The sequence below is a fragment of the Palaemon carinicauda genome, chromosome 9 (assembly GCF_036898095.1).
Source record: "Palaemon carinicauda isolate YSFRI2023 chromosome 9, ASM3689809v2, whole genome shotgun sequence".
NCBI classification, from domain to species: Eukaryota; Metazoa; Arthropoda; class Malacostraca; order Decapoda; family Palaemonidae; genus Palaemon; species Palaemon carinicauda.
This window is the reverse complement of record NC_090733.1, coordinates 131,786,570-131,803,914: the sequence shown is the minus strand read 5'-3', so window position 1 is coordinate 131,803,914 and position 17,345 is coordinate 131,786,570. Positions and strand designations below refer to the sequence as shown.

Here is a 17,345-nt window from a genome sequence, read left to right as displayed (position 1 = left end):
TTCCATAAACTAATCAATCAACTTCCTCAAACGTCAGACGACTGATTGCTTCTACACGATGTATAAAAATTTATTTTCCTATGAATCGATAACCAAACAAACCATAAATCCACAACTACTTACGTATAAGAATCATTTAAAACACTCTACAGCATTTTTATACGATTCTACAAACATTCATTATATAAAAAGCGTTTTATGTTTATTTCCAATGATTGGAAATATTACTCACTACTTCTTAGCAAGCTGACTGGACTGAGGTATTCTGTATAACCAATTTTGATATGCTTATTCTGACCATAGAAGCTGTTCTTCATTATATTTCGACTGGCATTTTAATGATTATTCAATAACTGTATCATTATGAAACAAAAACATACAATTTCGTAGATACAAAAATATCTATTATGCAATGCTTCCAAAATATCATCTTTTTTCCAAATGATCAAACAACCACCTCTTCAAATCTCCAATAATAATAATTAGCATTGCCGATAAACGATAGGCTGTACACAAGTGATCAAGTAATACTAGAGGGTCCCTCAGTAAAGCGCAGACCTACGCTGCGGTATTTTATTTCTCCACCTTTTCCTCGCCCTTGACCTTTGATCTTAACATGTATTAATTGGCGTGGATTTTCATACACTCAAATATGAAACCAGTTTGAAGTCTCTATGCGACGATGTCCAAAATTATAGCTGATTACGTGAATTGGACATTTTGCTTGACCATGACCTTAACCTTCCAAAATTTAATCATTTCCCGCTTTTTACATAATAGTTAATCCCTGCAAGATTACAATTGTGGCCAGCAAGCTATTCACAAACAACCAAATACACACACACACACAGACACAACCCGGGGCGAAAACAAAACAATTATATTTTCAAGATAATAAAGAAACCATTATAAAACATAAAAACGCCATAAAATATCCTATTTGAACCACGTACGTTAAAATAAAAAACATTACATTCTCATTAAAAACTATCAGATGACCTGTTTTATTCCTTTTCCGAAAATAGTTTTTGAAAAAAAAAAAACCACCTTTGGAATATATTTTAACTGCATTACACAGTACCAACGTAAACTTTTATTAATGTATTTTTTAACTTTCAATAGTGGATTCAGTAACTGATAATTTGTTATTCATATTGCTTCGTTTTATATATTACAAGCATTATTCCTTATTTATTCGTATTTATCAACAAAACACCTTAAATTCCACATTGAAGTATCTATGCCATCAACGCCGACTCAAATTATAATTATTATTTTTGTTACTACTTGCTAAACCCTAACTCTGGTTGGAACAGCAGAATGCTATAAGCCCCAGGGCTCCAACAGGAAAAATAGCTCAGTGAGGAAAGGAAATAAGGAAACTAAAAGGAAAGTAATTAACAATCAAAATATTTCGTGAGCAGTAACAGCATTAAAATAAATATTTTATATATAAACTATAAACACTTAAAAAAACAAGAGGAAGACAAATAAGACGGAATAGTGTGCCCGAGTGTACCCTCAAGCAAGAGAACTCTACCACCAAGACAGGGAGAGACCATGATACAGAGGCTATGGCACTATCCAAGAAAAGAGAACAATGGTTTGATTTTGGAGTGTCCTTCTCCCAGAAGAGCTGCATACCATAGCTAAAGAGTCTCTACTACCCTTTTCAAGAGGAAAGTGGCCACTGAACAATGACATTGCAGTAGTTTAACCCTTGAGCGAGGAAGAATGTCCCAAACACTAACACCAGCCACGCATCTGGGTCTGAAACTTTTTTCCATCGTGTTTTATCAAACTGTTTGGTATCAGTTCACCTTATAAAAAAAAAAAAAAACATGAACACCAGCCACGCATCTGGGCCTGAAACTTTTTTCTTTCGTGTTTTATCAAACTGTTTGGTATCAGTTCACCTTTAAAAAAAAAAAAAAAAAAAAAAAAAAAAAAAAAAAAAAAAAAAAAAAAAAAAAAAAAAAACCATGAACACCAGCCACGCATCTGGGCCTGAAATTTTTTTCCTTCGTGTTTTATCAAACTGTTTGGTATCAGTTCACCTTAAAAAAAAAAAAAAAAAAAAACATGAACACCAGCCACGCATCTGGGCCTGAAAATTTTTTCCTTCGTGTTTTATCAAACTGTTTGGTATCAGTTCACCTTAAAAAAAAAAAAAAAAAAAAAAAAAAAACCATGCACCGCTGACCGCTGTTTTGTCTATATTGTCACTATTCATCAAAGAATGCTCTGAACGAGTCATTGTTTTCAACACTTCATTGAGCTGCTCCTTCACGCGTGCGACCCACTTCATACAAAGCCCTGTCATAAAACCACTCTTTGGATCAGTATTTTACTAAAGGTGATATATGTTACTGATAATTTCATCGAAATATATCATGAACAGCTTCATAGTTTTATAAATTAAATTAGATGCGTATAAGTCTACGGGAGTGACACTACATTTTTTCACATGTGACTCGTGCACATGCATACAAACTATCAATATTAATAACCTTACAGTCCAGAAAGTTAGGTCAAATTTCATTCCTTTGATGCTCTGCTGATTACTGATCGGTCAAACTTCACATTGACTGTGTTGTAACAGTAATTATAGGGAAACTTGTTTCAAACCTGCAAGAATATTTTTTATTAAAGTTCATTCTCAATTGCCATAAAACGCAGTCTTACTTCGATAAAGCATGCTGAAAGATGGATTTTTTTTTCTAAATTTTACTAATTTGACTTAATATTACCGAATCTTCGTTCTTTAATTCAAAGAGAAAATAGAAGAAACATATTTTCAATGTTTAATTTTTTGGGCACATTAAAAGGTGCCCAAAATACGGGTAACTTTTGTTGATTGGACTTTACATTAAATTAAAAGCAGCTAAAAAAATCCTTTTCCATAACTTCAAGCAAAAAAGTCACTTATTCTGGCCAACCACCTCGAAACCTATCGCCTAACATTAAAAGGTGCTCAAAATACGGGTAACTTTTGTTGACTGGACTCTACATTAAATTAAAGGAAGCTAAAAAATTCCTTTTCCACAACTTCGCACAAATATAAGACAATCTACTTATATAAAATAATCTAAAACAATAAAAGAGCAACGAGGCAATATTGAAGAACCTTCAAATACAATTCCAAGCAAATATGAGACAATCTACTTATATAAAATAACCTAAAATAATGAAAGAGCAACGAGGCAATATTGAAGAACCTTCAAATACAATTCCAAGCAAATATGAGACAATCTACTTATATAAAATAACCTAAAATAATGAAAGAGCAACGAGGCAATATTGAAAAACCTTCAAATACAATTCCAAGCAAATATGAGAAAATCTACTTATATAAAATAACCTAAAAACAAAATAATAACAGCAACGAAGCAATATTGAAGGACCTTCAAATACAATTCCAAGCAAATATGAGTGTGTTATATAAAAAAAAAACTTAAAAAAAAATAACAGAGCAACGAGGCAATACTGAAGGACCTTTAAATTTCTTTTCTCTCAAAATCAGGAACAAACGAAAACGTTAAACAACAGCGACTGGAGCTCCTTAGTTGTGTTTAACTTTGGTCTCTGAGCCAATTTAGAAACCACACTAAAGTCTAAGGAGAAACTTCTACCACAAATGATTCGGGTTCCATCGAATTTTCTCTTTCTACGATTCCAAATTTGAAAGTTGGGAGGGAAGGAGGGGGAGGGAGGGTAGCTGAGGATTGAAAGGAGGAGGGGGGGGGGTTGTGTTCAAATAAGATTTGTTAACTTTAAAGTAATTTCAGTTACCAAACTCAAGAGCTCTTATTTTGTAACAGCAATCTGTACACATATAAACATACACAAGCACTAAATATATATATATATATATCTATATATATATTTATATATATACGTATATATATACATATATATATACGTATATATATATATATAATATATATGTATATATATATATGTATATATATATGTATATATATATATGTATATATATATATGTGTGTATATATATATATATATATATATATATAATTATAAATAACAAAGCCGAATTTTACTATAATGCATACATATTCGCCGCTCTGAAAAACATTTCTATACTATTACTTTTTGCACAGTTTAATTAAACGATCAAATAAATGTGCACAAAATTATGTAAAAATACAGCCGAATCACGCATATAAAACAACAATTTCCAACGACTAAACTGTTGAAAGGCGAACACTAAAAATAAAATTAACCTTAATATAAAAACACCCCTTAAACAAGAAAACCAATAAGACAATAAAACGTCTAAAAACAACGTAATGAAGATAAACCCTAATTATAGACTATGTTTCTTGAATAACAACATATCGAAGAACAAATTAAAATCATGACCTACCACAAAAAGTAGACGAAAAACGTAATTCTGTAACACTCACCGGTCGAAGAGGCACCTGGAAGAGGAAATAAATTACTTATTTCTAAATTACAGTATTAAACGAATAAATAAAAATTTAAGATTTTTTAATTACAGTATTAAACGAATAAATAAAAATTTAAGATTTTTTAATTACAGTAAAACGAATAAATAAAAATTTAAGATTTTTTAATTACAGTATTAAACGAATAAATAAAAATTTAAGATTTTTTGATTACAGTATTAAACGAATAAATAAAAATTTAAGATTTTTTGATTACAGTATTAAACGAATAAATAAAAATTTAAGATTTTTTAATTACAGTATTAAACGAATAAATAAAAATTTAAGATTTTTTGATTACAGTATTAAACGAATAAATAAAAATTTAAGATTTTTCAATTACAGTATTAAACGAATAAATAAAAATTTAAGATTTTTTAATTACAGTATCAAACGAATAAATAAAAATTTAAGATTCATTAATTACAGTATTAAACGAATAAATAAAAATTTAAGATTCTTTAATTACAGTATTAAACGAATAAATAAAAATTTAAGATTTTTTAATTACAGTATTAAACGAATAAATAAAAATTTAAGATTTTTCAATTACAGTATTAAACGAATAAGTAAATAAGAAATTAAGAAGTTTGGTGAAGATTTTAATAAATAAAGATTATATAACTCGAATACATAGGCAGAAAATCATATCCATCAGCACATTATATGCATGTGTGTGTGTGTAATGTACAAAGATTATCCAAAAATTCTGGCAGTATTTATATAATTTTACAAATACTTCGTGCTTCTAACCTGTCAAGCATATGTTTCAAAGTAATCAACTTACACAACTACAAAAATTGAATATGAAAAATATTAACGGCAGGTTATAGCAAAACAGGATTTCTGAAATACAGACGAGTCACTGTAGCTGTAATCCGCATAGAAAAAAAATGGGGCTTTTAATGCAATGAGCGCGTAACAAAATTCATGAAATTATTTAAAATAGCTCTACTTATGACAGAAAAGTACTTGGTAGTAGGTTGGCCACCTGCAACCCGTTGAGATACTACCGCTAGAGTGTTTTGGGGTCCTTTGACTGGTCAGACAGTACTACATTTTATCCTTCTCTCTGGTTAGGGTTCATTTCCTTTTTGCCTACACATACACCGAATTGTCTGGCCTATTCTTTACATATTCTCCTCTGTCCTCATACACCTGACAACACTTGAGATTACCAAACAATTCTTCACCCAAGGGGTTAACTACTGCACTGTAGTTGTTCAGTGGCTACTTTCCTCTTGGTAAGGGTAGAAACCTCTTTAGCAGCTTTTCTAGAAGAAGGACACTCCAAAATCAAACCATTGCTCTAAAGTCTTAGGTAGTGCCATAGCCTTTGTATCATGGTCTTCCACTATCTTGGATGAGAGTTTTCATGCTTGAAGGTACACTCAGGCACACTATTCTATCTTATTTCTCTTCCTCTTGTTTTGTTAAAGTTTTTTATAGTTTATGTAGGAAATGTTTAATTTAATGTTACTTTTCCTGAAATATTTTATTTTTCCTTTATTTTCCCTGTTGGAGCCCCTGGGCTTATAGTATCTTGCTTTTCCAACTAGGGTTGTAGCTTAGCAAATATTAAAAATAACAATAATTGAACCGTAATAAGAAAAGGTGTACTACGCAAACAGATTTTACAAAATACAAAATCCAAATTCACTATTGATCACAAAAATCGTTTTCACAAGAGCTTTTGCTGAATATTTCAGTCAACTTTAAACCACCTTCACACAGAGGTCAAGGGTGAATCATAAATGAGCGTTGCTGATTAGAGAATAGTTTTCCTTGCAACATGAATACGTCAAGATAAATTTATTCTCGTAGACAAATAACACTTTCCATAAGAGATTAGAAATTAACTTTTTATATTTTCTTTTCATTTAATTTATAATCATTCACATCCTTCAGTATCCAAAAGATGTCAAGTCGATATATTCAAAACATTTATCCATGTCTATAAATATATAAATAAAAAGGAAATTTTCTTTTTATTATAGGCGGATTACAAGATCAAATTGACATGTACATAAAAAGACGAGAGAGAGAGAGAGAGAGAGAGAGAGAGAGAGAGAGAGAGAGAGAAATCTAATAAAAACAAAGGAAGCGGCAATCATACACCGACATACATACACACATACATAGAAAGACACACAGACGGAGCGGGGCCCGGCTTAAGTCTTCCTCCCCATCACAGTTTGCAGCAACTTTACGATTGAAAATTTCTGGTTCAAAGTTTCCATCGTCGGCGTTGGCCGATATTCACAAATTGCTTCCTTTGAGGGTTGTCGATTGGAATATGAAGTTAGGCTTCCATTTTGTGTCACACGACGTCTTGCAAAGAGGGCTGTATTGATAGACCTGCACACAAAGGGTACGCCTCGGAAATGTTTATATGTGCAAACACTAAAGGTACGTTTATGATAGGTCTTCGAATAAGGAGCTATAAATAATACAATGGATTTAGCGATATAGATAGTGAGGGAAACATCAAGGAAATATCTTTAAAATTTCAAAATGATAGACCTGAAATACATACATAAATGAGTGTATGTAATAAAAATTTTCATATGCACGGTATATGCTTGCTAGTGTATAAAAGATAAATAGTGTGCATATATTGAATGCATATCAAGTGTATGTGTGTAATAAAATTGTTCATATGCACGCGTATGCTTGCTAGTATATAAAAGATAAATAGTGTGCATATAATGAATGCATATCATGTAAAGCTTTTAGAATGATAAATGTGGAAGAAGTGCATTGCAGCGCTCTTTCTAGCGAGGAATACTTTCTATGTACACTTCACACTTTCATATTATCTTCAGTCCGGTGGATTATTTATAGAATAGTTGAGAGTCCATATTTCACGATTTTTTTTTCTAATGTTCATTTTAATCTTATTTTACCAATACTTCAATGATTCTGTAAATGATTCCGTAGGATTCTATTAAATATGAACGAAAAAAATGAGGAACGGAGTTTTTACAAAAATTATAAACATTTTTGGGGATTCAACAGTAATTTTTTTTTTTTTTTAATCTCAGTACAAGTCAGTCAGTGATTGCTTTTGGTTGTAACAAAATATTTCTGCATAAATAAATAAATGACCCCTAAAAACTGTATTATGTGCTACCAAATTCTTCCGATTGACGTAAAAAATGAAATTAAATTATCTACAATATTTAAAAGATAGTTTACATCGACTTCACCTTCGTTAAAACTAACAGTTCGAGTAAGATTAGAATTCACAATGCAAGACGAATTTTTTATTTTAAAATAAATTCTCTTATAAAGGATCATGAAGGATATATATTAAGGAGCAACACAAAAGTAGCGAGATGATTCTAAATCCTTGATAATAGATTGAAAGAGACTGTCATTGACCTATGTAATCACAACGAACTTTATTTCCACAAAATAGATGAGGGAAGAAATTGCTTTCTGTGATTTACATAAGCACCTAAGAAGTGTAGAGATTCGCCCATTCAGCTTTAGGAAAAATATAGATGTAAGATTCACATAAAAAATGGCTTTACGAATTGAAGATGCATTCGAAAGAGGGAAGTGTATATAGGCAGTGCTTAAAAATTAATGAAGGTATAAAAGGAGCTGGAAGAATCTGAAGGATTGGAAGTGTCTTTGTCTTCAGAAGGATCTGATCTAATGTGTGTGCGAGTATGTGCGAGTTGGAAGACCCAAGACTACATTGCTGAGGACTATGAAGCGGGAAGTAGATGATGATGAGCGGAGAAGTATTGATTTAAAAGCTCAAGATACAGACGATTGGCGAAATCAAACCAAGGCCCTTTAGTTCCAATAGGCGTAGGAGATGATGATGATGATGATATACACACATGTATATATAAACTCACATACACACACACACACACACACATATATATATATATATATATATATGTATATATATATATATATATGTATATATATACATACATACACACATATATACAGTATGTATAAATCTTTTACCCCAAAATCCCTAGTCCAAATAGCTTGCATACTCTAATGAAATAGTTTCACTACTGGGCTTGATGATCAACAACACAACTACATCATTAACATAAATAACGTCAAGTGTTTCAAAACGTACTGTTCTACTGTAGTAAGCGCCCTTTTGTAATGAAAATTATAATTGCATTTCCAACATAAAAAATTCCAAACTTTGTAAAGTTTCGATGACTTGCAATTAAGTTACTGATGCAATTTAGTAGCGAGAAAAAATATTAATGAATCCGCTTTACGAATAACTAGCAGGCAATACACGCTAGGCTATTTATTTGTTCATGTACACAGCTATTTGCGATTATAACTTATAGCAGTACCGAGAAAATCTAAAAATTCAAAACCAAATTAAAATGGTTATTATTTTCAGGATTTTTTTTCTAGTTGAATTCAAAATCCCAGTCATTTAAAACATGGATAATCTGAAGGATGGCAAAAAGAAAAAAAGTAAGTTGCAACCGATTGTTACCATGTATGTTATACAATTATCTTAAATGATACTTTTTTACAGAAAGGCTGAAATGCATACGAAAACAGTGTTATTAAATTGAAAAAAAAAAAAAGAAGATCGTTAGCGTATATGTCATACAGTTATCTTAAATGATACTTGTTTACAGAAAGGTTGAAATGCATACGAAAACAGTGTTTTTAAATTGAAAAAAAAAAAAGAAGTAAAGACTCATTTGTGTAAACACACTGAAAATTACGTCTTAACCCTCCTAAAAAATACAAACAACGATTGCAGGTGTAAAAATTAGTTATATATAACGCCAATGAACCCACTCGTATAGAAACCATCTTTAAAAAAAGTCAATTCATTAAAAATCCCTTCCCTAAAAACACGACGCAAACATTCACGAGGCGTAAGAGCAAAATCCCCACCCGGCCAAAAATATCCCTAGATCTTTGGGGGCGGAAAAAGAGTTACGAGTATTTTCCAGCAGAAACTTGCGGAGAGCGCGGGGGGAAAACGCGATTAAAAACTCCCTTCGGAACTTTGAATTCCGACGAGGCAAAAATTCATAACAACCGCCGCGGCGGATCGCAATTGAATTCCATTTTTTTTGCTCCTTTGGAACCATAAAAAACCGTATCCCTCTCCCTCACCCCCTTCCACATCCCTCCTTATTCCTCCAACCCCTCCTTCACCTTCATATATTCCTCCACTTTCTCCAAAAACTCTCCGACTCTTTCCCATTGAACACTTCAAAAAATCCTTTTCGAAAATCTCCCGTCTTCGATGAAAAATAATGAGTATGAAGAAAAAGAAGAAATCGGAGTAGATGTAGTGATGATTTGTTGAGCAAATACCAATCAAATTAATATAGATAAGGGGGAGATGAAATTCTTTTAACAAGAATTATTTTTGAAGTCTAATTTGTTTCATCTATCTTTTTTCAGTTTCTCAAATACACCCATCCAACTCGGGGAAAAATAAACTAGCCGATGAATCAACCGACAATATCCTTTGTTTGGCTTCGAATTGAGCTGCCGGGGTCGTTAATTGCACGAGCAGCCTTTTAACTGTAATATTGAAAAGAAAAAATCATGTCTCCTACCTCGCTATCAATAACCCAATCTTTTCCATTTTCCCAATTGAGCTCTCTCCCCCTTTACTATCCTTCGCCCTCCCTCACCAACTATCCTCCCCCCCCCTCCCCCATACATAAAACGCAGAGATGGGTATTAATTTGCCAATTTCATTTGGCGAGCTTCGTAAAATTACAAGTGGGATACAATTGCTAATAAACTCGAACCTTTGCTTTTGGATGAAGAGTCGATGTTGATTAAGTTATCCGGGAAAAAAAGAAGAGAAAAAAATATTCCCGGACTACTTTGATTGAGCCTGTAATTGATCTGTTCTGATGGTTGCTAGGTTTCAGCGCATCCACTGAGATTGATATGGAACGCATAAGAATATAAATTCATGTGTATATATCTATACACACACACACAAACACACACACACACACACACATACATATATATATATATATATATATAGATCAAAATGTTAAAAAATAAATAGTTAAATTTTATCTATAAAACCTATGCTTCATAAGAACATTAAAATCTTAAAACCGGAGAAACTGAGATTCTGATAAAACGACAGACATACTTTTCCAACCAAAGCATAAACATCTTTGTTTTCTTGACATGCACCTGGGAACTACTTCATGAGATATGCACATTAAAAATTATTTGGTCAATAACGTATGACTAATACGTAATTTTGCTAAAATTACTTCCATCCTTTTATCTTTCTGTTTGATGATTCCCATGGAGAAATATTTTTATTTATTTATTCATTATTCCAAATACTTTGATATTTTCTCAATATATAAGGATTTATGGTGTTAAAATAATGTTATGTTAGGGTAAATCTATTACTCATTTAGCAGTAGCATATGTTTTTCCACTACCAGCACCATTCCCCCCCCCCCTCTCTCTCTCTCTCTCTCTCTCTCTCTCTCTCTCTCTCTCTCTCTCTCGCTCTGTGCGTGTGTGTGTATGTGTGTGTGACGATCCATCAGAAGCTTAGACCCTTTTATGACGTCTCTCCACGAATTAATTCTTTCTCAAGTCAAAATTCCAAAGTAATTTTCACATGCCCGTTGAGTTGAACAATTCTCTCCTCACAATTCATTATCTCTGGTGCTCTCGTATTCCCTTTTTGTCTCATTACCTTTCCTTTTACCATTTCCATTCTTACCTACGGAGTACCAAAGAGTATCTGCAGAACAGAAAGCTTCCAGGAAATGGCAGGGAGAGAGAGAGAGAGAGAGAGAGAGAGAGAGAGAGAGAGAGAGAATTTCTTTAGAATTCACAGTTGGATTTCTTACAAGGAAAATTAGAGCAGAAAAAAAGTTAAAAGAAGAGGTTTTGTTCTATTAGTGACGTCTAGCCAGTAAAGAAAGATCTTAATCAGGCTAAAAAATTAAAACTACTATTAGTGGAAATATTTTTTTTTTCAACACATCTACTCCTGATTAGTTTTCATTAATCATCTGAAAATTACACACATACTCCTGATTAACGCTCACTAATCACCTGACAAACTGTTTTTCAGTTTTGTTAAAATAAGTCGTGAGTTGACCGTACGCACTCGGTTTAAGTATCACTTTATAAAAGTTAATTAATGAAAAACAATACGTTTTCTCTATTTAAATGAAAGATCTCCTGGTTAGAATTGGGTTACCTGATGCTACAGTATTTTTTCAAGTTTCTGGATATAAAGAAAAGAAAATACTGGCGAAGAAAAGATAGAGTGAAAACAATAGGGAACATCAAATTGAGAAATAAAAATAATAATCGAGTAAGCAGAAACTGTGTACTTAGTTTTTAATCTATTGATTCGGTTAGAGAGAGAGAGAGAGAGAGAGAGAGAGAGAGAGAGAGAGAGAGAGGGGGGGGTCCCTTAAAGTAATTAAAAACTGGATGGACTCGATGAAGTTACTTTCATTCAACTGTTGTGGCCTTCATAAGATATTCTCTCTCTCTCTCTCTCTCTCTCTCTCTCTCTCTCTATATATATATATATATGTGTGTATATATATATATATATATATATATATCTACACGAAGCAGAGTGTAAAACACACTTTAAGATAGAACCTTGGTAAAATGTAAATTCATTATGTGCTATATTTAAACAAGAGACAGTAAAATGCTAATAATCTTAAACGAAATTTAATATATAGAGAATATACGCAAAGCATACTTTAAACAAACGTACTAAAAAAAGTAAAAGCCACACGAAATAACTAACTACAAGAAAATTAACAAGCTTTAAAAAAATGTAGACAAAATATAAATTTTCTTTATAAAAAGGACTTTCATATTGTATAAAAAAGATAAACTCTATTCACTGTTTCAACCTCAATCCACACGCTGAAGCCCTAATTTTATTTTTCTTTAGCCTGCCAACATCCAAAGTTCACTCGTTCCGCCTTTTGAACCTTAACCACATACCGCACATGGAAAAAGGTAACCATAAAAATTACATTACGGTAATGCGCTGGAAGAGAATCAACATGAATTAACCACTCACTGCACATGGGAAAAAGTAACCATAAAAATTACATTACGGTAATGCGCTGGAAGAGAATCCACATGAATTTTGTTATTAATGAAAACAAAAAGAATAGCCCCTTGTAGGAGGTGCCTGGGCTCGTCAGGCTCGGATAGAGTTGCCAGTGAATGTTTTCTTTATGACAAGAGTTGGCAGAAATGTTTTTTCTTTTCCGCTGCGATAACAAGCGAGGTAATGGAGAAGATAGAACGAGGTGGAGCCCAGACACCAAAATTCTCTCGTCCTTTTTTATATACATTTTTTTGTGAATTCAAACATTTTACGATTATTAGTGCCAGTCTAATGTAAACCTAAATCTTTAAAAAATATTCAAAATAAGAGACAAGTGTTGATTTGAAGAAAAAAGAATTATTCTATAAGGGTTATAAAAAATGAAGAGACAAGTGTTGATTTGAAAATAAAAAATATTCTGTAATGGATTAACTTCCATGTAATTAGTAAGTTTTGTGAATATAGACACTATTCGACATTATTGCTAGTGAAATATGAAATATAAAATATAAAAAAAGCTTTTATTTTTATATTTCTTATTCAAAATCCCTACCATCTATCTAAGAAAAAAAATTATAAGACCAAAAAAAAAATACTTTAGGGAAAAATATATGAAGTGAAAATAATGTAAGATACACAGTAAAAAGACAATGATCCTTATAAAACAAACTTTTATCGATTACAGGAATATTTTAACATGATGTCTCAATTTCATTTAAAAAAAAAAAATAAAATTGCTTATGAAACTCCGGAAATATATCGGCCAAAAATAGCTTTGCCAATTTCCGCGAACTAGACAAAAATATATTAAAATCTCGTGAGATCAGGTGAACAACGATGAGCTTGTACCCAAAAAAAAAAAAAAAAAAAAAAAAAAAAAAAAACCACTGAATAAACACAAATAATGATTAAAGTTAGAATATTTATAATAAATAAAAAAATAATAAGAAACAAAATAATTAAGGACTACAGCAGGTCTGAACAATTGCTATGAAACACGTTGAAGAGATAATGAAGATAAAAATATATTGAAACTCTAAAGCACCCTTACAATAGGTAGGGCAGTAAATTAAAAACAAACTACCACACCAAAAAGAAACAAACTATTGAAATTATACCTAAAAGCGACAAAAGAGAAAAAAAAGTATTAATCAACTACAACCAGTCTTTATATATACATATATATATATATATATATATATATGTATGTATATATATATATATATATATTACAAACAACGAAAACCACGAAATCATGAAGAAATTAAGGAAATTTTGTACATAAAAATTATTTTCACCATAAAAAAATAACATTCACTTTCATTTTTCACAATATCCTAAACAGTTATTCTAAAGCTTTCTTTTTCTTTCTCCAACTGCAGCCCCAATTTCCTTTGTCAAGAAATATGTAAGTTTTATTCAAATATATTCAAGTCTATAATTGAATTCCCGATTTTTTAATAAACTGAAGCAATTTGGAAATACCTCGGTGGTACTGGAAATCATTTAGGGTTTTATATACATTCAAAGTCTACACATTTATATCTATTTCACTAAGACTGTCCGCATATACTATGTGATTATACAGACACTTGTACATTCTCTCTCTCTCTCTCTCTCTCTCTCTCTCTCTCTCCCTATATATATATATATATATATATATTATATATATATACATATATATATAAACATATATATATATATACATATATATATATAAACATATATATATGTATATATATATATATATATATATATATACATGTGTGTAACTGATAAATTCCGTGCTTAAAAAGATGGGAATAGATATTTAGAACAATATCCTGAAAAAAATCCTGTTCCTAATTTGATTAAGCAGTAAACAAGATGCACAGAGACAGCCTGATGCCTCCAGGTGAAACCAGAAATTAACCACATCTGTAGTTAACCTTTCAGAAATTCAAGTTTATATATATATATATATATATATATATACAGACACACACACACGTGTAAGTATGCATGATTCATACTATTTCCTAAACCAGAAAAAAAGACCTCGTAAAATCGAAAAAAAAAAAATTAATAGCGAGAGCGAAAATGACATCGACGTGAACCTATTTAATGAATCTAATTTTAGAAAGAAAACTACAACCGTAGAAGTACGCAAAAGGCATCATTAGGTTTTGGAAAATTGTTTATTAATATTCGACTTGAATTGAAGTAATAAGGACCAAAACTCCATTCGTCATTTCATGCCGTATTAATGATTTGGAAATGTTTGGTCTTCTAAAAGAAGCTTCAAAACATTTTATCAAAATAACATTATCATTATTATTAATTGGTAAAGGAGAGGAAGGAAAATAATTATTATATTTATAAAGAGGGAGATTAATAAGACTATTGAGGAAAAAGAAATAGAAACGCGACAAGAAATGCATAAAAGTAAAAACAATTGGTCTTAATTCGTACAAAACTGATAAGATTTTTTACAAATATAGAGTAAGCGTCATAGTCGATAACCTTTATCAGTAATGCCATATATATTATACTCATCAAAGTAAACGCACTTTTAAAGGTATCTATCAGCATTTTTCTTATTTTTCTATGCAGACAGCGAAAATTTTGATACGTAAATTTCTCATATATAAAACCAAAAATATGAAATGCACATTTACGACATCTCAAAAATTCAATGTACTTGAAATTCTTCGTCGTATTCATTTTTTTTTTCCACATTTAGATGAATTTAGAGGAAGTGATTCAGAACCTCCCAGCTGCTTCTAAGGAACCAAAAATATGAATTCACAAGAATCATGTAAATACAATATATTTTGGCTTAGCCAAAAAAACTTGCTCATACCCATTACAATTTGCTATTTTCCTTTGCTGCCTTCATAAACCCGATAATAAAATGATAAACAAACCTAAAGCAAGCAAAAATCTTACGAGATAAAGATTTTATATAAAAATTAATAAGTTTATTTTTTTTTAGGTTATCCCCCATAGTAAGAAAGACACTAAACTTATCTTTGAAGCGCGATGCGAACATACCTTTCTACACAATCACGTATAAAAGTAACGAGTCTCTTTAATTCCACATCAGTTAAAATATTGTGATTCTGATTGGAGGTTGTAAACCAAGGTCGATTTGTGCCAAATGTATTGGTAGGGACCAAACAACATACATTGTCACTATTTATTGCAATTTGCTTGCATTACAGAGAGAGGGCAAGCAAAAAGAAATTTTCCTTAATCCACTATCGGACTTGGTTTGAGTCTAAATCTTATTTTGTGTGAAATTTGACTCGTGAGTGATAGCATTAAAGAATTTCATTTAAAATTTATCCATAACTTACCCAACGAATGAATATTTCACATATTATTTTGACTTAGATAATTTTTTCTTTTCTCTCCCATGAAAAAGTTCATATAAAATCAAAATATGGCTCTTTGAAATAGGAACTTTTACCTAAATATAATTCATGTTAAATGTGATTATCTCAATAACTTGGATTCATTGACCAATTCATGTTGAAACTAACCAATTCAGTAATAGCTCCACCAAATAAAAGTGAGTTCTTGTGGAGTGTGGAGTTTACTTCAAATATTTACCTTCGAATGCATCAAGCTTTGATTTAAAAGACATAGTAATTGAAATTGATCAATGGACTCCTATTATAGAAAATGTGTGTTTAATTTATTTCAAAAGTCTTTTGTATGTAATACATTGTACAGTATATTGTACTCTTTTTTCCTATCACAAAAACGCCCCACTTTTTATAAAGAAAATTTAATTTGATAATTATATCAACATGGCAGCCTACCCCCCTAAGCCTCTCCAAAGGCTAAATGTAAACAAATTCGACGAAAAGGGATTCCAATCCCGCCCCTCCCACTAATATATTGAAAAGGGTCCAAATGCGCTTAGATTATTTGCCCAAGTGATTTCAAAACAGACTTTGGAAGACTTTACATAATTTACAACCGAGGGAATATCGAAATCCCACGCCATCAAAAAGACCAATAAAATCCCAGTTATAAAAATCATCAAACTTGTTTACTCCAAATCCGTGAGCCGACAAAGGCGAAACGAGAAAGAACTTAATCTGTATAACTTTCCTCTCGCCATGAAAGGTTTCCGCCGAAGAATTTAACGAAGTAAAGGATTACTGGGGCGGTGGCGAAAATGGGGACGACACTCACATACCCGGCGTTCAATTAACACATGACAAAGGGATGCTAAAAGAGAGAGAGAGAGAGAGAGAGAGAGAGAGAGAGAGATTCAAAAAGTAAAACAAATTTATTCTTGATATCATACACAAATCTAATGCACATGGCACACGACTTCCTTATTGCCTTATTCTATGTTTGGGTTCCCCCAGGTCCCTCAGTGTGAGGCACCTCGTATATCTACCAGAGTGTTGCTAATGCATCTTCCGGTGTATTTTGCATCTTCAAGTCTTGGATGGTCTGAGAGAGAGAGAGAGAGAGAGAGAGAGAGAGAGAGAGAGAGTAAAATTTATTCCCGGTATTTAACATAAATCTAATGCACACGAGAGAGAGAGAGAGAGAGAGAGAGAGAGAGAGAGAGAGATTGAAATGTGAAACTTTAATATATTCCTTGTATTTAATATTAATACAAATCTAATACACAGAACTTCGTATCACGCTTGGAAACGAATACGCAACATAAAATTTTTTTATAGAACCATTTCGCTTTCTCAAGAGAAAGAACGCGGTATTTTACTACTCAAGACATTTTACATACCTATGAATTGCAGAAACAG

At 31.6% G+C, this 17,345-nt stretch overlaps 1 long non-coding RNA gene across 1 annotated transcript in view; it reads right to left on the bottom strand.

Annotated features, from left to right (window-relative positions):
- The window catches only part of LOC137646875 (uncharacterized), a 375,240-nt gene that overhangs the window by 218,424 nt on the left and 139,471 nt on the right, over positions 1 to 17,345 (bottom strand). The window contains exon 3 of the long non-coding RNA XR_011045489.1: positions 4,428 to 4,442. This is a non-coding gene — a long non-coding RNA (uncharacterized lncRNA). The remainder of the gene's footprint in view (positions 1 to 4,427; positions 4,443 to 17,345) is intronic.